This window comes from Periplaneta americana, chromosome 6, assembly GCF_040183065.1.
Source record: "Periplaneta americana isolate PAMFEO1 chromosome 6, P.americana_PAMFEO1_priV1, whole genome shotgun sequence".
Lineage (NCBI taxonomy): Eukaryota > Metazoa > Arthropoda > Insecta > Blattodea > Blattidae > Periplaneta > Periplaneta americana.
The window spans coordinates 1,426,943-1,450,861 of record NC_091122.1 but is presented as its reverse complement, the minus strand read 5'-3'; the positions used below and the strand labels follow the sequence as shown (position 1 = coordinate 1,450,861).

The 23,919-nt window shown below is 35.8% G+C and overlaps 1 long non-coding RNA gene across 1 annotated transcript in view; it reads right to left on the bottom strand.

Moving 5' to 3' along the window:
- Positions 1 to 2,363: 2,363 nt before the first annotated feature.
- The window catches only part of LOC138700877 (uncharacterized), a 38,641-nt gene continuing 17,085 nt past the window's right edge, over positions 2,364 to 23,919 (bottom strand). Inside the window, exon 5 of the long non-coding RNA XR_011332408.1 lies at positions 2,364 to 23,071. This is a non-coding gene — a long non-coding RNA (uncharacterized lncRNA). The remainder of the gene's footprint in view (positions 23,072 to 23,919) is intronic.

Genomic DNA, 23,919 nt, shown 5'->3' with positions numbered 1-23,919 from the left:
ACAACTCGCGTGGGCTGACAAAGTGCCAGAGACCCACATCGAGTGCACACAAACTCTGTGTGACTTAGAATTGTGGTTTTCTGTTAACATACACAGTGACGTATATTTTATGCAAATCTATTATTATTATTGTAGTATTCTCCAATGTACATTGAAAATGCTAACATGCACAGCAGGGACTTCAATCCACTCATTGTATAGACTTCTTTTTATAACATATCTTGAACTTACTTCTTTAAACTTGTAAATATGTACCACTAATATCATTGTTAAAGGGTCTTTATGGGGTTTTGTTTATCATATCTCAAGATATTTTGATAGTATTGTTTCTAAGTCCTCTTTAAAGTTTAAATGTCAGAACACTCCACCCCTTTTAACAGGGAGCTTGTATCTTTAATATATTGAATCCATTTCCCTCAGAAAGTATTTATTGTGGGACAATACAATTTTATACATAGGTATTTTAGATAGCCTGTTAATTACTATGTTGTTTTCAAAATTTAATGACCTATGATGTCGTTTTGGTATTGTAAAATAGGTTATATATAAATTTTCTTCATTCCAAAAAGAGCTTTTAACTTTTTTTTTTTTTTTGTTATATAAAAATAAAAACAAATAACAGAACCAGAACCAACATAATCATTATTATGGTGTCTAAAACAGGTGTCAAAAATACAACATTGATATGAAATGTAGTTTTTTTTTAAATTTGAGTGTAACTTAATTGAAAGTTCTATTTTATTTTACGTACTCTGGAAAGAAATTAATTTTCTTTCGTTAAAAATTGTAGATAAAGTTAGGTAAAACAAAATAAGCAGTTTGAAGCACCTCTCAAAGTCCGGAAGTTCTAAGAATTTGAATACCACTCTACATTTTTGTGTTAATTACCCTTTAAATCTTTAATTTTTCATTATTATTGTTCTATAATTTTTGTATACCTATTAAACAATTTATTTTAACTAGCTTATATTATGTACCCAGCATTGTCTAGGTTTACTTTCTTCTATTTTAAATAAACTGGTTACGATATTTCAGAGTCCTCTGCAATGCAACTCTGGATAACTGAGGTAAAAACCCAATGTTATCCACACGACTAATATCGTCCAATTACACTTATTCAACGCTTTTTTCTAAAGTTTTTGATAAAGTGTAAATAAAAATGTAATACGCCTAAGGAATATTCTACAAATTTTAAACGCTCATCAACACACCTCTCTGCCCATACACGCCAACCTAATATTGACTCAATGATCCGTAATGCTCTGTTCATATCTTGTGCTCACTGTACCTTCAATGTCAGCTATGATACACAGGGAAATAATCTTGTTCCCAGTCTGAAGTCGGTGGGGTGTCATGGTGAACTAAAATTTTACAATGTTATGCTTGTTTGGATCAATTTCTGCACATTTAAAGGACAACCTAAAATTATTTCAATCATTTATCATCATAATACACTACTCTCTTAAATTGACTAAGCATATTGGAAATAAAATCAATGGCTTTCCCAAAACATGTTCTGAAATGTTTTATATGAAAGAATTTTTATCCCGAAAAGGAAGCAAAAATGGTCAAAATTGTATTAAACGTTTTTGCTTGAAAGGTCATAAGCCCCTGAAATTGACATTACTTACTCTTCACCCTGAGTATACACACACACGTAGTGTTTTGCCAAATGCCAAGTCTTTCACTGCAAATCCAACATTCTCCAATCTTTCCTACTTTCTGCCTTCCTCTTAGTCTCTGCATATGATTCATATATCTTCATGTCGTGTATCATCTGAGATCTTCTCCCATTCATGTTTGCAGTTTTTTCTTGGGAAAAATAAATGTAGTAGCTTCCTTCCTTTGCATGTTAATTGAACAGGCAATAGGAGATGCTCTACAGAACTTTTTGAGGTAGGAAGTAGGTGGCTGTGGAGTCGAATGAAGGGGAGGTTGAAAAATTCTAACTTACAAATACTGAATTTATTTATTTTAAAAATATTTCTGTATTTCTATTGTTATATAAATATTTACTTTAAACATGATTTACTCAAAAGTCAAATGAGATTTTTTGAACATGTAAGCTAATACCACATTTTCTCGAACACTATTACATACATTTTGCATGAAATTTTTACTTTCGTTAAATTTTCTTGAATAGTTAATATTTAAAAAATAAAATGTCTGAAAATGTGTTAAAAATAGATTTTTTTTTCGAATCAATATTTAAAAATTATTGAAGATCAGTATATTCAATAGAAATGAATAAATGTCCCATAATAAAATCACATTTTAAAATCCTATAGTTCGAGATAATTAGGCATTCATGTGTTTTTTAACATTGTTAAGATTAGGCTTTAAAACTCTCCTTAAAGAGAAAATGAGCGTAAACATGTTTATTATTTCTGCTTACTGTTTTCCATATTATCTACATTTATTTACACATTTTTTGTTACATTTAAAATTATTATCATAATTTACAAAATCTTGGTTAACTATGCACTGTACATACTGTAATTTCTTCTCTGAATAATATGAGTTTGTAACCGACTCATACATGTTTTTTTTATACCAATGATGTGTACTTGACTGTGACAATGCAAATACAATAGAAGAAAGAACTGCCTTGTGGCTGACAGGTCGACAAACAAAACATGAAGGCTAAGTGGGAAAAATTTAGTAAATGTTGGTCTAATCATGTGCTTTTTATAGAGAACAAACATACATACATTACATGCATATATACATCATTTCACTTTTATATAATAAATTTCGTCTGTTTAATGTATATATTTAGTTCTGTATACACTTATATATAATTTGTCATTACTATTGTAATTTTTATTTTCATTTTCATTATTACTGAATTCTTATTTAGCCTATTATTGGTTGACGGCTGGTGGCTAGCACATCAATTTTAATAATGAAATAGAAATATTATTTCCTTTGTGTTATAAAAGTCATTTTTCATACATAAAAGTTTTCTACTTATTTATTTCAGCCACAACCATCAACCAGCACATTACTGGTACCAACAACTCACAAGGGAAGGGTTTCGGCTGGAACAGGAATTTTTGGTTAAAAATTTGTACAGAGGCTTCCCTCACAATGGTGATGAATTCCATAAAAGCATTCATTTGTGTAACTCTCCGTTTGGTTGGTATTGGTCAATACACTTCTTTAAAAATGTACATGAGGATTCTCTATAAAATGCATCAAACAGCATGGAGCAGGGCAATAAGCACAACACGCAGAAGCAACACCTGAACAATCTTCTGAACCACACTCCAGTGCTGAACAATCAAATGCCACCTGAATTACATTTTTGAAGTCCGAGACTTGTTCAGGATTCACGTAACCAGCTGACTGCCAGGAATACTGAAGCATAGGGCGGTATACTGCAGCAGACAACTGGTTATGAACAGAGTGCATTTTCCAAGTTAAGTTCTGGATTCTCAGCAAGCGTCCTTATGCAATCTGTTATCCTCCGAGCATATATTTTGTATTGTCTAAGGAAATAGATATCCAGAGGCTGGATATATTTAGTTTTTTTTTAGGTGGTATGATCATACATTTCATGCCCTAGCCTTGGAATGATTCATTTATTAAGTTGTCCTTGTGCGCATTCAATGACTCGCACAACAGTACATTTTTGATTAGCTGCAATATTTTCAGACAGAACGTTGGAGAAAAATGTTCTCAAATGGGCTGTAAACATTTTACCACTCGCACTAGCTTCTAGGCTAGGCTAGGCTTACAGGTAAGTGTCCCATCCCCTTAACTTGTGCAGTGCTCTCTCCACCCCTCAACTTGTACAGTGCTCTGACAAACCAGACATTACACAAGCGAATGCTTTTGGGAGCTTTACAGAGATGTAAAGATGGGCCTGTATACAAATTTTGGATACGAAATTCCTGTTCGAGCCGAAACCCTTCCCTTGTCAGATGCAGAGAACACATGTCCAGCCACAGTTGCTTCAAAGTAAAATGTCGGCGTACATCTCCAGAAAAGTCACAGCACCTAATAAAAGGAAAATAGATGAATGTTTACTGCAATTGTTCATTCTCGATTTTCAGCCTTTTAGAATTGTGGAAGATACTGGATTCAAGGCTTTTGTGCACACTCTCAATCCAGGATACGAGCTCCCCAATCGTCACACAATGTCAAAGAATGATTCCTGCATTGTACGAACAGTGTTTAAATGAAGCGAAAGATGCTATTCTGTCTGTAAGTAAAGTTTGTATCACGACAGACTGCTGGACCTCAAATAATGAATCATACATAGCAGTTACTGCTCACTTCATAGATAAGAACTTCGAAAGAAAGTCGGTTCTTCTAGAATGCAGTGTCATGGAAGGTAGTCACACTAGCTATAATTTGGCCCAGGAACTAAGGAGATTCGTGACACATTTTAATCTAGAGAACAAAATCACTTTGGCAGTATCTGATAATGCAGCTAATATTAAGAAGGCCATAAAAGAAGAACTCCAATGGAAACCACTGGGTTGTTTTGCTCACCTCATTAATCTGATAGTAAGAGATGGCCTGGAATTAATAAAAGATTTGCTGGACAACGTGAAAATAATTGTTACCTTTTTCAAAAGAAGTGCATCTGGAAGAGAAAAACTGATGGCATTTCAAAGGTCCACTGAATGTAGGCAGCCTAAAAAATTGTTGTTGGATGTCCAAACACATTGGAACTCGACATTTTATATGTTGGAATGCTTTTGTGAGCTTGAAGATGCCATCAAGAGTTCAGTTGCACTTGTGGACAAAGATTTGCCTCTGCTAACTTCAGAGGGGTGGAAAATAATCCATGAAATGTGCAAAATACTCGAGCCATTTGAAAATGTCACAAAATCATCGAGTTGTGAAAAATATGCAAGTCCATCAGTCAATGGCCTACGTGCAATTTATGAGAAATTCTCAAAACAGAGTTTCACAGACATTTCTCAACAAGTGATATTGAAACAAAGATGGCACTGAAGAAAGATTGGGTAACATTGAAAACAGTGACACACTATCTGTATATCTTCCTTGATCCACGGTTTCGAATAATTCCATTTGAAAGCACAAATGCTGCTGAAAAAGTAAAATAATTGGTCATAAATATGGTTTCCAACAAGCTTACATTATCACATGACGTGAACGAGGAAATCGTTTCAGTGTCAGATACAAGTACAAATGAAAATGATCAACTTTCACCATGGTTTCTGTTAAACGAACGTCTAGTTCATGATAGACCACAAGGCAGCAATACTTCAAGAGCTATAAATGAAGTGCAACGATACATGGATAGTGATATTCTGGATCGTAATGGGGATCCATTGCAATGGTGGCATGATCACAGGGCTCACTTGCCCCATATAAGTGAAATTTTTCAGGACACACTCTGTGCATTGGCTACTTCTGTACCTTGCGAGAGACTTTTTTCAAAAGCAGGCTTGCTCTTGAGCAACGGACAAATGAGGCTCCAAGGACGAAAAGCACAACAAATCCTGTTTTTATATATAAAGCATCCTCAGCAGCGTGATTCAGGCCAATTCACTGTACTTATAGCTATTCTGCTAAGCAGTGCTAGCATTTAACGATCTCTTCAATTTTGGTTGGTATAGAACTGTTAAAGGAATCAGCTATATGTACAGACTAGGACTTTAACAAAAGGAAAAATAAATGTCTAAGATCTACCCCGTCTGTTGTGATACAAACTTTACTTACTTGATAGTATTCGGATCTATTACACATATGCTTCTGTGCAATTGTATTTATAGTGTAATTTTGTGATACTTGTTCATTATTATATTATGCACCGTGATAATTTGTTCTGCAAAATTAACTACTACTGGTACATATATTTTCTGTATTTATAATATATTTTGATGTGTTTATTAATTTCATGTATTCCCAGCAGATACAACTAATTTATATTTTCATATAACTCTGAATATAGGGCTATACTAGATGCATGTATGTTTTTTCTCACCTCATTTTTATTTAGTACTATGATTATTTTTGTTTAGTTTCATTCCATATTAAATTTTGTGATTATACATTTGAAAAATTTGCAAAAGCAGCTTGCTCATGAATGATTGACGAAGCAGGCTTCATGGTTGGAAAGTATAGGAAATCTTTTTCTTTAATGTAACCTTTATATTTAAAGAACAAATTGTGTACATCATCTTCAATAGCAACATGATTTAGGCCAATTTAATATGTTCAACCAACTCAAAGATACACATTATTTGAATATGGACAGAAAAGTATCAGGCCTATCCTTGTGTTATCTACTACACATATGTATGTAATTTGAAGAGTCCACGAAAAAAACATGCTAAGACACTTTGTGTTGGTCCCATCTGTTACCTCACACAGTGAGTAAATCAGAATGGCAAAAGCCTGCATTATAACATAGAACTTTAAAAAATGGTGTATAAAATAATAATGTCTTAGCAGTGTATTAAAGTTAAAAAAATGTTCCACTGTAAAATTTAAGGAAAGTCGCTTGGCATATTCTGTCCATGGTCAATTGTATTTAGTATAACAGTGATATTTTGTTCAGTAAGGTAAGAGCACCAGTAGTCGACATGTGAAGGAGTCCTGCAACGTTTTTTTTTCAATCCTCTGATTGTACTTTACCATAACAACGAATTTTAGAAATATATTCTGACACCTGGGAATTCCTACTTTAACCTACATGTGTGTTATTAGTTACACTGAATATTTATATTGAAAAATAAATTTACCAATAACCTCTTGTCATGCACCTTTAGTTGACACCCAAATATAGAAAGAACCCTAAAGCTGAGATGTCTAGTACCTATGGTCGACATTTTTTATGTCGTCAAAAAAATTATGTGAGTGGGATTTAGAGGTATTTTGTATATGTATACACAATAAAAGACCTTATATAAGCTATTAAGCTCTAATTGTATTATTACTATTACTTGAAAAACAAGTTTAATTTAATACAAAGACTTCAAAACATAAGTTTAATACAAAGAAAGCCCCAGTTACTCTTCCAGTTTCCTTAATTACAGCCTCAAATTGGGGAACCACAACTATTTCCAGGTTCCAAGGAAACAATCCACATTTCTGAAACCAATTCTGTAGAATTTGGGGTGCGATTCTTTCTCGAACCACCTTTAGAACACGAGCAAAATCGTGCTTTTTCAAATCTCCATTTGCCACTTTTGCACCTTCTGCTTCCAAGACATCTTTAGTGTATGGAATACTGCAACGTCCATTGGTTGCAGTAGGTGAGTGGCATTTGGATATAATGCTACCAGTTCAATGCCTCTCTTTGTACAAAACCGACTCAGAGGCAATGATACATGACCATGTACTCGTAGAACAGTTCATGGGTCATCCACCCACTTTCTGATCGACCAATGGCCCATTCTTCTTGAACAGCAAGAGCTACGACTGTCTGTATTCTGGCACCATCATTGGAGGAGCAAGCTCTCCAGCAGCATTTCCTGTAATCAGAGTTGTCACGTTTTCTTTTTCATTGTTGCCAGCTCCTTGATAAACAGATTTGCTCCCTCATTCTGCTAGAACTTTTCCACCCTTAGGATTGAGAAAGAAGGAAGTTTCATTTCCATTAAATACTCTTGTCGAGTCCTGAAGAGCTGGGTTGAGTTCTTTCTAGTCACAATATTTTTTTACACGCTCAAACCACTGTTCAATATTATGGTGACTAACCTGTCTACGGCTAGATATCAGATTTTGGCAAATTCTCTGACATATTTGGATGTCTTTTTAAAAATGCCTGATACCATTTCTTACTGGGGAAAGATTCTCCTACTTGAAATTTTAATTCACAGCTAACTTTCTCACTGAATATACGAATGTTTCCTTGGACACTGGAAACCCCGACTTTCCCATTCTGTGAGTATATTTTCCTGGGCAAACCCTTGTGTTTCCCCATTAAAGTGACTCTCGTATTTCTTTGATGCAGCATTATAGCGCATTCCTCCCTTTACTGCTTCTACAGCATCAAGCATTGATTGCTGGGAATATTGTTGAAATTTTTAGGAGGCATGTTTTGTCTGGAAAAAAAAAAAATGGTTCTTCAATATTGTCTCCTATAGTTGACACATTGGGTACTTAAGGTTGACAGCCCCTGCCAACTATAGGTTCTAAGAGTTGTAGACAAAAAAGAAAGATATTCATGTACACTGTGAGAAGCATGTTTAAACTAGTTAAAAATGTAATATTAAGTTGAGAACCTAATGTTGACATAGCTGTCATCCTTAGGAAAAACACAAATTATAAGTACCTATGCCTGACATCCCTGCTACTAGGTTAAGAACACGTTTTTTTCTAACAAGGAATAACGTAACCATATTACACATTCTATATCTTAAAATGCATGTAACTAGCATATAAAATCAAAGAAAATGTACCTTACACAGTAGTTAAATATATATCTTCTTGTGATTTTGTTAAGCAATTCACTAGATTTACTTCATTCTGAACACACACTTCTTCAATCCAGCATCATCCACATGTAATGGCCACACAAGTTCAAACTTGTTTGATGTAGCAGAGGAGAGGGTTTAACATGGTTGCCAGATTTATCCATGGCCTCCTTGAAATACATTTAACCTTATTTAAAGCATTTTAAAAATTGGTGTCAACTATAGGGCCCTGTCGACTAAAGGTGCTCTTACCTTATTTCCTTCAATGTGATACAATTTGTTGCAAAGTTACCAAGTGCATTACATAATTAGTCTGATTTTTGTTAGAGTCTATATTTATGTTTTTCTAAATATTTATATGTTCCCTGCGATCTTTATATTTCCATGTAACTGAATTTATATGTATTTTCCACTTCAATTTTTATGTATGTAGTAACAATTGTTCAATTTCATTTTTAAATTCTGTTATTGATTTGGAAAATACACAAACTGAATAGTTAAACAAGTGCAATGTAATCTGTGATAACTTGGATTACCTGTCAGAGATTTTCAAGGTATTTTAAGAATGTTTTCTAGTAGCGCATACATATTCAACTTTTACCAACAATTCTTATATTTTGTAGACCTTATTTTCTAATGTTTTGTAAAACTATGTTAAATGTTGTATAACTTTATAAATTATAAGAATATTAATGCAAGACTTCAAATAATTTATCAATCATAAAATAAAATTTTATAAACCATGAAAAGTAATCACATAACCTCAATTTCCTCATCCACTCCATTTCGATATCAACTGATTCAATACCTATAAAATAACCTCGTGGTACAAGAGTTTAACTTTTGGCACCTCTTAAATAAATTGCTATTTATTTGTTGGATTTTCCAACAAACTATCGACCTGTTGCATTTAGAACGATCTACGTAATATCTGTGAAGGTTGTAATAGTATGGGTATCCAGTATTCATCATACACATCAGAAATATCGTGTTCACATTTTACCATTGGACATTTCCTATTTGTTTTTATCGGTGTGACAAAATCACAGATTTTTTTTTGTCACAGTCGTCAAAGATATTTGAAAATATCATTTAAGCTCATCTCTAAATTGGCCGGGCATGCGCAATAGGGATATCCTGAACTAGCACCAACAGACAGCGCACGTGTACTTTGAGGGATTCACTTTGCGTGTGCATTTGTTTTCTGGTATACGAACATTGAGAATTTACATAGTGTATTAGTGCATTAAATACTCTTAAAAAGAACTAAAAATGCCCAATTTTGTTGTATTCCTATTCGTGAAAACCAGGGAAAGTCTTTTATCTTCATCCAGGTCCCGAAATATTCTGATTACATGCTTTCAACCTTAAAAAAAATTAAATAAATTGCGCCTCGAAAGTGCTAAATAAAAATAACTACTTCTAGTAAGGAACTGCTAGCTACAGTTTAATTTTGAAAGAGGGGAAAAAATTAATACAATCATGTGCAACCTCGACAGCAAGCTATGTTAGCCTAGATTATATTCAGTACTTCTAGGAGTCTCCAAAGTTTACGCCTGCAGTAAACTCTAGATTAACTGGGATGATTATTATAGGACGATCCATAGTGAAATCCATTTCGTGAATAATGTTTTTAACGCGAGATAAGATTGAAATATGTACAGTCTGTAACTGTAGGTCTGTTTATTTATTTTCTGCTGTGACGACCTTTCTTGCGTGTTTTAGTTGCCCCCTGCTCCAACGTAGCAGATGATTCATAAGTTCCGGAATGTGGAGATGTTAAGTTATGCCAAACGTGCAGTCCGTATCTTTGATGCAGCAGTGCTTTCTATGTTGGTCTGCATCAGTGCTACTCAGACGGTGCACAATGTACGTGTATCACTCTGCACTCACTGAACCTCTATCGAAACATGGGTGGGAGTAAGGTTGTAGCTGTGGCAAGTAGAATACATGTCACCTTGTTATGAAACGATTTTGTCAACAGTGAGATTCTATTTCAGAATTTGTGAAAATGAAAATACGTCTACAATCAATTTTGCAGGAGCCTAATTGAGTTTCAGTTCTTGCTTTTTGGGTTGGCATAACTGGTCACCTCAATACGCTAAATGTGAGCATGCAGGGTAAAAACTGCCTAACAATAGACATGATGGACAAAAGTTAACACATCCGAAAATACGCTTCTTTTCTAGGGAAGCCAGCTTTGAAAAAGAAAATATTGCACACTTCTCGGATTTAGTTAAGTAAACTTAATTTATTGACTTTTAATACATTCCAATGTCTAAGCACTGGCAAAGGAAATGCTTGCTTCTTCACTTAAAAGAGAATTCTATCTCTTCTTGATTCTATTCTACCACTTACCCTTAATGCATTTTTTTCTTTTTATACAAATTGTGCACTTTATTTCTGGTTTAATAGTATTTAGGGTAATTGTTGAATATGCTTTAAAGATAATTTGCTTTGGTTGGCCAGAATCTGTGCAAGGCAGCACATGGTTTTAAGGGTGTGTGTTCAGGAATGCATGTCATTCGTGAAGAGTTCAGCAAGGGCTTTCAGGTAAATTTCACATTCATTATCATCATCATCATCATCATCATCGTCGTCGTGAGGTCATTTTCTCTAAATGTGAAAGATGCTGCAGAGCATTTGCAATTTATTAGAACTTCTGTAATTACAGTTCAGTACACAGCAAGGGGACATATTTTACACAGCACACAATTTTCCTGCATTTTATCATACTTTCTCGAAACTATACTTCCCTCCCAAGCCAAAAGGGCGTATCTCAAGGATTTTCTGAAAATCAGTTTTTGGAATAATTGGATAGTTCAGATGCTAATATATCTATTTCCTAAAGGAAATGACCATTTCTCAATAAATTGTGCCTTTAAAATGAGATTTAATGAAAGCCGTATCTCAAAATTAATATGAATTCCTAAGCGAATTTGGCGGAAGTTCATTTTTCTAAGCAAAAAGGCCGTTTCTCAGACATACGTTCTTTTCTCTTAGTATTTCCTATTTGCCATTCTAGTCAAATTAGACAGAATGATTGGTAAACAAATTGCTGTCTCTTCACTAATTTTCTAGATAATATTTGTCTTAGATTGCAATATTTTTTACAATACTGCTATTTAGTATGTGTTGTAATTTATTAAAATAATAAAAATAATTAATAAAATAAAACAGACAATATGAGATACACCTAATTTGCTAAGCATATCAGTATCTTCAACAATTAATATTAATACTTAGCAAATTAGGCGTATCTCAAATTTTCCATAAAAATGTAAGCTAATTAGCCTAAAAATTGTATTCTATATATTTTGAATATATTTCTATAATGAATACGCTGAAAATTCTAATAAATTAACTTTAAAAGTAGGTGCGCTTTGATCATTCACTAAATCCTCAATACTGAAAAATATTCAAGTTTTGAGATACGGCCTTTTGGCTTGGGAGGGCAGTATACTTCCCTCAACTCCATTGAGAAGCAGCCAAAGTGTTGTCCATGTCTGGGTCCACTTACATAGTATGTTAAGAGTTTTCTCCGTACAGTATTAAAAAATACGAAACCAAGACTGGTTGGGTCTGATAGACGCAAATGTCAAATATATTTTAAGGCTCTCCATCAGTCGAACAATTGAAGGGTTATCATGCTAAAGGGGCTAAGCGCCATTTTTGCATAAATCGCGTTTTCTATTTCACTGGGTGGTATGTGAACAGGGCTTTTACATACTAAAAGGGCAATCTCCAATGATGACTAATGTAGTTGCTACGAAGGCCAGTAGATGGCATGAGAGGTAACTCCTATGACTTATTCATGCTAAATGGGGTAAGTGCAGAATGTGTTACAATAGCTGGCTATTCTGGACATAGAGATTATACACTTCCGCTTGCTCCTGAGATAATAGGATAATAGTTTTCTTATTATTCTTATTCTGTACTCTCAGGCTTGTTCCTGCCATTTTGTAGCCTGTCTCTTGCGTGTCTTCATTGGCGGTACAATAGATAGTGAAAATAATATGAATAATTCAGCAAAGGGAAGAAACAGAAAAACTAGTAACTCTAAAAGAAAGCGTGAGCATGACTTAAGAAAAAAAGATATTTGGTGAAATAGAGGAATGGGAAACAATAAGAGTGTTGAAAAAAGCGTGGCGAAGTGAAGATTTCAAAACGATCACATTCAGTGAAGTCACTGGTGCAAAAAGATTGTCTTCAGAGAAGAAAAGAGACCTCAGAAATATGATGGAATACCTACCTGAGGTGCACAAACAGTTTTACAGTGAATTGTGCCAAGACTAAACAGTAAAATGATTACTAGAGGTAGAAACATTACAAATATTGTTTGGTGGACTTAGCCCGTTCAGCATTTCACTGCCAATTTATTTAGAAAAGTGTGTTTATTTGTTATTTTTGGAACATGCCAAGTGATAACTTGTTTTCCTAAAGTCAGTGAACAAGTATTAATGTGGAGTTAGTGCATATTTTTTTTTCACGTTATTTGAATAAAGTTATATCTGAATAACTCAGAAAGTACATTTTGTTACTTAGCCCCTTTAGCATGATAACCCTTCAATTATTGTTCTTGTAATAATAATAATAATAATAATAATAATAATAATAATAATAATAATAATAATAATGTTATACATTATTACACTTGTGGTATTTGGAATGTCACTATATGTCACACTGTGTGTTATAGAGTGTCAGTGAAATGCGTCATAGTGCCACTACAGTGAGTGAGATGAGAGTAAAGTGAAAGACTAAGATATGCACAATAGTAGGGACATATTTTCAACCAGAGACAGGAGAAACTGACATCATAGACGAAATAAGTACAGCCCTTTCCCGAATACCGAAAACGGAACCAGTCATAATAGCAGGAGATCTCAATTGCCATATGGATGTACCATCTAAAAAGACAGAAGCAGTCTTCACATTCCTAGCAGATGAAGGTTTCACCCTAATCAACAGTAAAGACCAGAAGACATATATAAGCTAAAACAGGACAAGCACTATCGACCTGATTTTCATAAACGGCATGCAACACATCTCTCACAAAGTACTTTCAAATGTCACTGAGTGGAAACACCTTCCAGTAGAAGCTGTGATACAATTCAGGGCAGGATAACAGGAAGGGTCTGAAATTGAACGGGTTACATCAGCTGCTTGTCTATGCAGATGACGTGACTGTTAGGAGAAAATCCAGAAACTATTAGGGAAAATGCGGGAATTTTACTTGAAGCAAGTAAAGAGATATGTTTGGAAGTAAATCCCGATAATACAAAGTATATGGTTATGTCTCATGACCAGAATATTGTACGAAATGGAAATAAAAAAATTGGAAATTTATTCTTTGAAGAGCTGAAAAAAATTGAAATATCTTGGAACAGTAGTTATAAATATAAATGATACTCAGGGGGACAATAAACATGGAATAATATGGGAAATGCATGTTATTATTTAGTTGATAAGCTTTTATCATCTAGTCTGCTCTCAAAAAAGCTGAATGTTACAATTTATAAAACAATTATGTTACTGGTTCTTCTGTATGGTTGTGAAACTTAGACTCTCACTTTGAGAGAGGAACAGAAATTAAGGTTGTTTGAGAATAAGGTTCTTAGGAAAATTTTTGGGGGCTAAGAGGGATGAAGTTACAAGAGAATAGAGAAAGTTAAATAACACAGAACTGCATGCATTTTATTCTTTGCCTGATATAATAATTAGAAACATTAAATCCAGACGTTTGAGATGGGCAGGGCATGTAGCATGTATGGGTGAATCCAGATATGCATAAGAGTATAAGTTGGGAGGCCGGAGGGAATAAGACCTTTGGATATGCTGAGACAGAGGAGGATAATATGAAAATTGATTTGAGGGAGGTGGGATATGATGTTGGAGACTGGATTAACATTGCTCAGGATAGGGACTGATGGCAGTCTTATGTGAGGGCGGCAATGAACCTCCAGGTTCCTTAAAAGCCATAAATAAGGCTCGGAATATATAAATTTAGAATGATTTGTGTTATAGTTAGAAGCTGACTGGAAGAAAAGAAACTGGTGACGTCATACAGTATGTGCGATTTTTAAATACTTAAATTTTCATTTCTCAGCATATGCAGAGTGAATCATAAGTGACGTCATTGATTTCAGGGCTATTCTTTGAAATATATCAAGAGATAGATTTTAAAATTTTGCTTGTTTTTGCTTCCTTTTCTAGGTAAAAATTTTTTATAAGATTAATTTCATAGTGTGTTTTGGAAAATCCATTCATTTGATTTCAAATATGTAAATTGATGTTCTTTTGATAAGTTTGATATTTGAGTTAATTTCCTTGACTCTTGGGCAGCCTTATTCCATAACCAAGTCATTTACCAGAGAAGAATTATCGTAAGAATGGATAGAAGGAAGCAAAAGGTGGGAGACAAAACTTTACCAAAATGTGTGCAATCAATTGGGCGGGGAATTGGTCCAGGCGGCACAATATTGCCACGATGTGTGCAATCAATTGGGAGAAGAATATGCGTAAGAATGGATAGAATGAAACAGAAGCTGGGAGAAAAAAAATTGCCACGATGTGTGCAATCAATTGGGAGAAGAATATGCGTAAGAATGGCTAGAATGAAACAGAAGCTGGGAGAAAAAAAATTGCCACGATGTGTGCAATCAATTGGGAGAAGAATATGCATAAGAATGGATAGAATGAAACAGAAGCTGGGAGAAAAAAAATTGCCACGATGTGTGCAATCAATTGGGAGAAGAATATGCGTAAGAATGGATAGAATGAAACAGAAGCTGGGAGAAAAAAAATTGCCATGATGTGTGCAATCAATTGGGAGAAGAATATGCGTAAGAATGGATAGAATGAAACAGAAGCTGGGAGAAAAAAAATTGCCACCATGTGTGCAATCAATTGAGCGGGGCTTTGGTCCAGGCGGCACTATATCTGTCATGGCGGATTGTAGAGTGTGACACTTGTGTCGGCTCGTGAGATCGCTCATTTTTTCGGAGGTGTCTAAGTTGTGTACGTTAGTTTTGTGTCAAATCAGTGTATTTAGCACTCAGTTCCTGCTTGCCTGAAAATGGGAAGGAGAAATCAAAAGCAAGAGGTTCCAGCTGCTGACGAGAGTGTTAGACGCAGTGTACAGGAAGCGTGGAGGGATCCCGCCATGTTGAGTGAACTTGCCAACTTAATAAAGGACTCGGTGCGGGACGCGATAGTGTCGGAGCTAAAGGCCGCACTCGACAGAAACAGTGCCATTATCGAGAAATGGAAACGGCCTTAAAAGAAAGGGACGAGAAAATTTCTGTTCTAGAAGCGAAGTTGGAAGAAAAGCACGACTGCTTGGAGCAGTATCGACGCCATCAGTGTCTGCGTATCTTCGGGGTGCCAGAGTCTGAGGGTGAGGATACTGACGTGATAGCAGTTGATGTCGCAGCCCAAATCTGTGTGGTGTTGGATGTGCACATCGACAGGAGCCATTGTGTGGGGAGGAGAGGAGAATGCCCACGACCGTGATCGTTAAGTTCGTGAGTTACAGGAAAAGAAGAGAAGTCTTCCTGAACAAGAAGAAACTTAAAGGTAAACCAATTACGATTAGAGAAGACTTGACTGAAGCCAGGCACAAACTGTTAAGACAATGTATTGACAAGTATGGCGTCACTAGTGTCTGGACAATTGATGGCAACATCTTTGTCAAAACTGGAGAGGTCAAGAGGCACATTTTTCGTGAGTCTGATATTCACTAGTTTTGTTATGTGACTCGCCTGCACTCACAGATTATTTCCGATTTTATTTACTATATTTCCTTTGATTTAGTGTTATTCTAATTGATTTAGTGTTGTTCTTATATTGTAAATTTTATTAGTTACAACAATGTAATTTATTCGTCACAACAATAATTCCTTTCTACAATTCACCTTAAACGCTCTCGTCAACAATTGGATCTTCACTCAACAAAGTATTCGTTATAGCACTCCACCGACGACAATGACAGTTACTTGGATTATTACGCACAACAATGAACTGTTAATCTTAACTAATATTTACAAAGCACTATTTACAAATCAGAACTACCAGTTCTCAGTTCACAGTTCTTCTATCTCAGTCACTCGAGTTCACAGTATCTCGAACCACAGACCTTCAGAGACAGTTCACTGCACTCGAACTCAGGTCCCTCCAACTGCGGTCCACTGCACTCGAACTCAGGCCTTCGGATGCTGACGCAGATGCGGACGCACACTCGAGTCGAACTCTGGCTTGCTTGCTCTGGCTTACTCACTGACGGAATAACTGAAAACTCTGAAACTGCTGTCGTTCCTTCGCGACCGTAATTTATAACTACAGCGACGTAGCCTCGAAGGTTCCACCCGTCTCTAGAGATGGCATTCCAGAGAAATCCAGGGCCCTCTCCTCTCTACCAGCACCAGATGCGCGCGCAAACTCGTCGCGTGACGTAATACACCCTCTCTCTTCTCTCCACCGCGCGACGTCACTCAATGTTCCGTGGAGCCTGTGCGATCTGCTTTCTTGCGGGACGCTGGTCGTGAGTTCGAATCTCACGTCGCTGTCACAATATTAACTACAATTTTTCTGCACCCTTAACATCTGTTTATTAGTAAATAATTAATTTAGTGTTATTTCTGTATTAACTGCAATACTTAACAAAGTATTTTCAAATTCTTTTAGTATACAATAGTACAGTAACATTAGTAAGTTGGCAACATTGACCCTTTAGAGTCTGAACTATTGTTGTCTGCAGCCCCTCATAGCAATGACCTACTTTCTGCGACGCGCTCAGCAACCACTCCCTCTCCCAGTCCATCCACTGACAAAGTAACTGTCCCTTCTACCTGCGACTTGTTAAAATCTTGCTTCAGCGCACATCCAGAGGCATTTAAAATAGCCATGTCAACACACAGAGCCTTTTGTCACATTTCAACGAATTCCTTACTATTTTCGCACCGTTAGATCTGCATGCTATACTAATTTCAGAATCCTGGTTAAAATCTTCTCACTCTTCCTATATCATTAATATTCCAAACTACTCACTCGTTAGAAATGACCGCATCAACAAGAGGGGTGGTGGCGTAGCTATATATGCAAGATCAGACATCCCATACAAAATTATTCATAAGTCTTCAAATGACAAAAGTGAACGGCCAGAATTTCTATTTGTAGAGGTGAAAATAAAATATCAAAAATGCCTCCTTGGGGCAGTTTACAAACCGCCGAAGGTAAATCACCTGTGTGATATTGAAGCGGCACTGCTGAATCTGGTTCCCAATTATCCGCATGCTGCAGTACTTGGCAATTTTAACACAAATTCACTTTCAGCTAACAGCAACGCAACAATACAACTACAGAACATGTTCCAGTCCTGCAATATGACAATTCTCCCTTCCGAACCTACACATCACACTCCTTACTCAGAGACGTTACTGGACATAATCGCGACAAACAAACCTCATGACGTAATAACGAATGGACAAGTGCCTGCTCCTGGAATCCCAAAACATGATATCATCTACGTTGAATTTTCTTCACGATGCCATAGACGTAAACCTCACATTGTAACACATCGCGACCTCACTCACATTAACCATGACGAACTAATTAGTGACGGAACTAAACTACCATGGCAGACTATCTGGACCCTGAGAAGTGTAGACGAAAAAGTTGAGACATTTAACAATTTAGTCACCCAACTATATGACAAACATGCACCACTGAACACTAGACGAACCACTACTCTAAGACCTGCTCCTTGGATGTGCGAATCGTTGCACACATACATGGCAGAAAGAGATGCTGCATATCGCAGGTACCGAAGAACAAAATTTATTTCTGATCACGACAATTATAGACGCCTACGCAACCGGACAAACCAGTCAATCAGAAACGCAAGACTTCGTTACGCTCACTCACTCATCCAACCTTCTGTTAGTACGAAAGCGCTTTGGAAAAATATCAACTCCATGGGATTAAGAGAACAGAAACAGCAGGTACGGACCATTGACATATCACTTACTGATCTGAATGAACATTTCACCACCCCACCTCCCGAACCTCTACAAAAGGACCAAACAAAGGAAGACATTCTATCTAATGCTTCGACTACAATAGACACGTTATTTCACTTTACATACATTACTGAAATTGACATCAGAAAATCACTAAGACGACTGAAATCTAACGCACAAGGCATAGACTGTATCAGCATATCACTGTTAAATAAAATAATTGACGTGATCGTGCCGACAGTGACCCATATATTTAATGCATCTCTCGTAACTAATACCTTTCCTAAAATTTGGAAAATGGCACTAGTAACACCTATACCCAAGAAGAAAACTCCGACCTCTCCAAACGACTACAGGCCTATAAATATTCTCCCTGCTCTCTCCAAAGCACTGGAACACATCGTACACCGACAACTGACAGACCACTTAAACATGTACAAACTTATCAACGAACACCAATCTGGTTTCAGAACAGGACACAGTACAACTGCCCTACTCAAAGTGACTGAAGATATGCGAGAAGCAATGGACAGAAGCGAGGTGACCATATTAACTCTACTAGACTTCAGTAAAGCATTCGACTCAGTTGATCTCGACCTACTACTTGCAAGACTAAGAACGTTATACTTGTCTGACAACTGCATTAATTGGATGGACTCTTATCTTCGTGATCGTCAACAATGTGTCTCAGTACAAAATCGGTTTTCCCCTTGGCGATACACGAAAGTAGGAGTACCTCAAGGCACCATGCTTGGACCACTGCTTTTCTCCATTTATATTAATGACGTGACTACAAACTTACATTACTGCAAGTATCACATTTACGCAGACGACTTACAACTCTACATACACTCACGACCAGGACGAAATTGACGCAACTATTGGCAAAATTAATCATGACTTGAATCAAGTTTCTTCATGGGCGAAAAAGTTCAGACTTAGGTTAAATGCTAGTAAGTCACAAGCTATAATAATTGGACACAAGAGACTACTGAACACAATGAACGACAGACATATCCCAATTATTACAGTAAATAATGCCACTATTCCGTACCATTCCGTCGTCAGAAATCTCGGCATTTTCTTGGACGAAAATTTAAATTTGGAATGCCAAATAAAGGAAATATCCAAGAGAGTGTGCTATACCATGCATTCTCTTAACCCATTCAGAAAATTCCTCCCGCCAGAATTAAAACAGACTTTAGTGCAAACCCTCGTACTACCACTGTTTGACTATTGCGACGTAATATTTACAGACTTGACAACTGACCTTTCGAACAAGCTGCAGCGTGTGCACAATGTGTGTGTCAGATTCATCAGTAATGCTCACAAATTTGACCACATTACACCCTCGTTCAAATCTTTATCCTGGCTGCAACTTAGTAACCGTAGAACACTTCATTCGCTCTCTCTTCTGTTTCGAGTTCTCCACACTTCTACTCCAAATTACCTTCGTTCCCGGTTTAACTACTTATCCTCCAATCACAATCTAAACACCAGGTCACAGGAGAGCCAAATCCTAGCAATTCCTGCCCATAGAACATCCCACTATTCATCCTCTTTTACTGTCTCAGTTCCCCGTGAATGGAATTCTCTACCTCAGAAGATTAGGGGCTGCCAGACAATAACCACTTTCAAGAAAAGGCTAAACGATTTCTTACGGGCACAGTCAAATTGAAATTATACTTGTGATCGAGCTTAATAATTTAATTTAATTTAGATATGACTATCATTACTATTATTATTATTATTATTATTTTTATTACATAATTATTTTATTGGTGTTGTGAAGACGAAAAGAATTGTCATTGTATTATATTAATTATGTATTATATTGTCTTGTATTTGTAGTATGGTATTGCTTTGAATTGTATTGTATTGTATTGTATTAATTATGTTATATTCATAGCATTGTAGTAATTTTCTATCATACTGGTTGAGTGGAAGAGAAGGCCGAATGGCCTTAACTCTGCCAGTTAAAATAAACCATTATTATTATATTACAGGATATCACTCTTAAGTTTTTGTGTATAAAATTATATTTCATTGTGTTCTTTTTGGGAAATTTGATTGTCGGTCAGAGTTATTAGGGAAATTGGATTTGGGAGGGAGTCTTTTGGGAAAATGTTTCACATAGTTTACACACTTTTTCAATAAAGCTTTGAATTATACAATACCTTCCACAACATTTCTATTATCACTTGAATTGATTCTATTCTCTAGCACCGAATGACGCCACGTGCACGAAGTAATCGACCGGACACCAACAAACAACAAACAAGAGAGGAAAAACCTGTGGATGATACAAGTGTCGTAGGAAGGAGCATTAAATAGAGAGGGAAGGTGACAACCAATGCTAGGAAAAGGGATACACAACTAGGTATAACGGGGAGAGTAAATGTCGCAAGTTGGAACGTAAGAGAACTGACTCACAAGGAATTGGAACTAGAAAAAATGGCAATTTTTGTTTCGAACATAAATTACAAGTGTCGTAGGAAGGATCCATTAAAGAGAGAGGGACGGTAACAACCAATGCTAGGCAAAGGAATAAACGTCTAGGTATAAATGAGAGAGTAAATGTCGCAACTTTGAATGTAAGAGGGCTTACTCACAAAGAATTGGAACTAGAAAAAATGTGAAAAATGTCAAAAAATGACCTCAAAAGATCATACATCTATGTGTAGTGGGAAAAAGCGGCAAAGAGAGAGGGACGGTGACAACCAACGCTAGGAAAAGGGATACACGACTAGTTATAAAGCAGAGAGTAAATGTCGCAACTTGGAATGTAAGAGGACTGACTCACAAAGAATTGTAACTAGAAAAAAATGTGAAAAATGTCAAAAAATGACCTAAGAAGATCATACTACATCTACATCTACGTAGCATGAAAAAGCAGCAAAGAGAGAGGGACGGTGACAACCAATGCTAGGAAAAGGGATACACGACAAGGTATAACAGAGAGTAAATGTCGCAACTTGGAACGTAACAGGACTGACTCTCAAAGAATTGGAACTAGAAAAAAATGTCAAGTTTTGTTTCGAACATTAATTATAATTTGCCCATTTGCATGATGTCAACACCCGGAGAACAAAGTACGTCTGGGGCAACAGTTCCAGAGAGGTAAATAATTTGTATTTAGACATATTTAACTCTTTCATCGTAGTGGCCTTCTGAAACGGCGTCGTCTTGGTGCGGTTATAAATCTAAAACTAGCAAATTGCATCTTTATAAACAGTAGCTGATTCATTTAAGCTCCAAGGCAATAGAGATAATGTATGTTAATTATACATGTAATATAGCAGGATGTTTAATACAAATCTTAATAGATAGATACATGGATGTGGAAAATAAGATAAAAGAGGTTATCGAGGAGCAGGATACCCTAAAGTCTATGATTAGAAAATGGGAAAGTGATAGTAGACTCAATAACATTGTAATCTATGGGCTGAAGAGAACACTAAAGAAACAGGAATCGATACATGTTTACTAGTGCTACAGTTATTAACTAAATATTTCAAACTAAACGTGGATGTAAGTGCAATAAATAATGCATATAGAGTCGGGAATGGAAAGAATAGATTAATACCGTTAAAGGTTTCTATCTCAGTTGCCTTGGAGGTGTCATGGCAATAAGAAGATTTGATAACATGGCAAGTCATCATAATTCTGTATTAGTATTAAAGTAAGTATTAAAATGTTAGAAGCTCGTGAGGGAAAGACAGATAATTCTGCTAGGCCAAATACCAGAGACAGGTAATGTTTTGTATATTGTAGCTTTTATATCTTATTAGACTTTCTGAAATGGCGTCATTTTGTTGCGGTTGTAAGCCCTCAAATAAGAGAATTGTATCTTTATAATCTGGAGCTGAATTGTAATACTTCCATTACTAATTTAAACCCCAAAGTCAACGAAATAATTTGTTAATTATACATGTAATATTGCAGGATGTTTGTTTAATACAAATCTGAAGATTTCATTTTTCCCATTTTCCCATTTAAATTTTACAAATTGTACGTGACCATAGCTACTGCTTCGTGCAAAAATGGTATGTTAAAATTACGTGTGTACGACACTGGAATATCGAAGTATTTCTACAATTTGAGTTCTATTATAGGTGTCTACCGAGTTTTTTTTTCGAACTACTATTTACAATACGGTGCATACATCTAAGGACGTGATCTAATACAGGCCGTAAGGTAGACCACATGACTCGCTTTACAGCTGATCTCAGAGGGCGGACTTTCAACCATATGAATTAGTTGGAGTGGATGAAGAATAACATATTTCCCTGAAATGTAGTGTAATTGAAAAATCAGTAAAATTTGAAACGGTGATTGTGAGATACTTGAGACATAATTCACTTGCAACTTAAGGTATAATATTTTTGGTGTGAAAATTACGTTGTTGAAAGCAAAGTTCGTATATGTAATACCTGTCTTTACTTTGATTAAATATTGCGCCTTACGAGTAACATCCTGTAATGGAGCGCCACCAGCACCAGGCCCATTCCAAGGCCTCGCAAACCTTCTGGTAATTTTGAAGGTCCCTTTGCTGTGTCCTTCAGTATCTCGCCTGAGTTCTGCAGATATATCTGTCCCAGCCAAGTCAAACACTTCTTTCAGTTTGTCTTCATTTACATCATAATCCAACTGAAAAAATATAATAATGATTAATATTTATGTTCCAATTCTTGTAGTTAATAATAAACTTACAGATATATTGATGGGGCAGTTCGAAAGGGGACCAACTCAAAATTTAAAGTTCTGAGAAAACTGCATTTTAAAGTTTCGTGTTGCTGGGAAAAATACAATTAACATCACTTCAGTTTGAAACTTACTGTATATTGTATATAAAACATCATTAACAGAATTTGGAGTAATTTCAATGCTCCTTCGACTTTTCGTAGCAACCTGAAACTTTAAAATGCAGTTAATATTTGAGGAGAAAAATTCACTCCGGCGAATCTTTAATATTCTCATAGCACCCTGAAGTAGATCTCTATAATATGTTTGTAACTAGAAAGTGAGATTGAATTTAGTAGCAATGAATCTTTGACTAAGGAATTCTGATATTCATCTGAACATATTGTTGGAGATACCTAATTTCTGGAGTTTTAGTAATAATTTATTTCTCCAAACAGAGTCATATGCTAATTAAAAGTCAATAAATATTGCCAAGGTATCTTCTTTCTTGTTAAAACATGTAAATCATATTCTACAGCCTGAAGTAGCAATACGTAATTTCTTTTTTACATTATCTAAGCCAGGAATTGTTCCTCAATTACCACGAAAATATGCAGTTGCAATGTACTGATTAATTACTGGTCATTTTGTGTCTGGCAGAACATTACACAGGACTGGAATAATTAACTCCCCCTTTTATGTGTTATGCAAGTCAAATGAACCCATGAACTTGGAACATTTAAGATTCAGAACCCTACACAAAAAAGATTCTATACCTAAAAAATATTGCAGTGCAAGGGGACTAATGGCTTCGT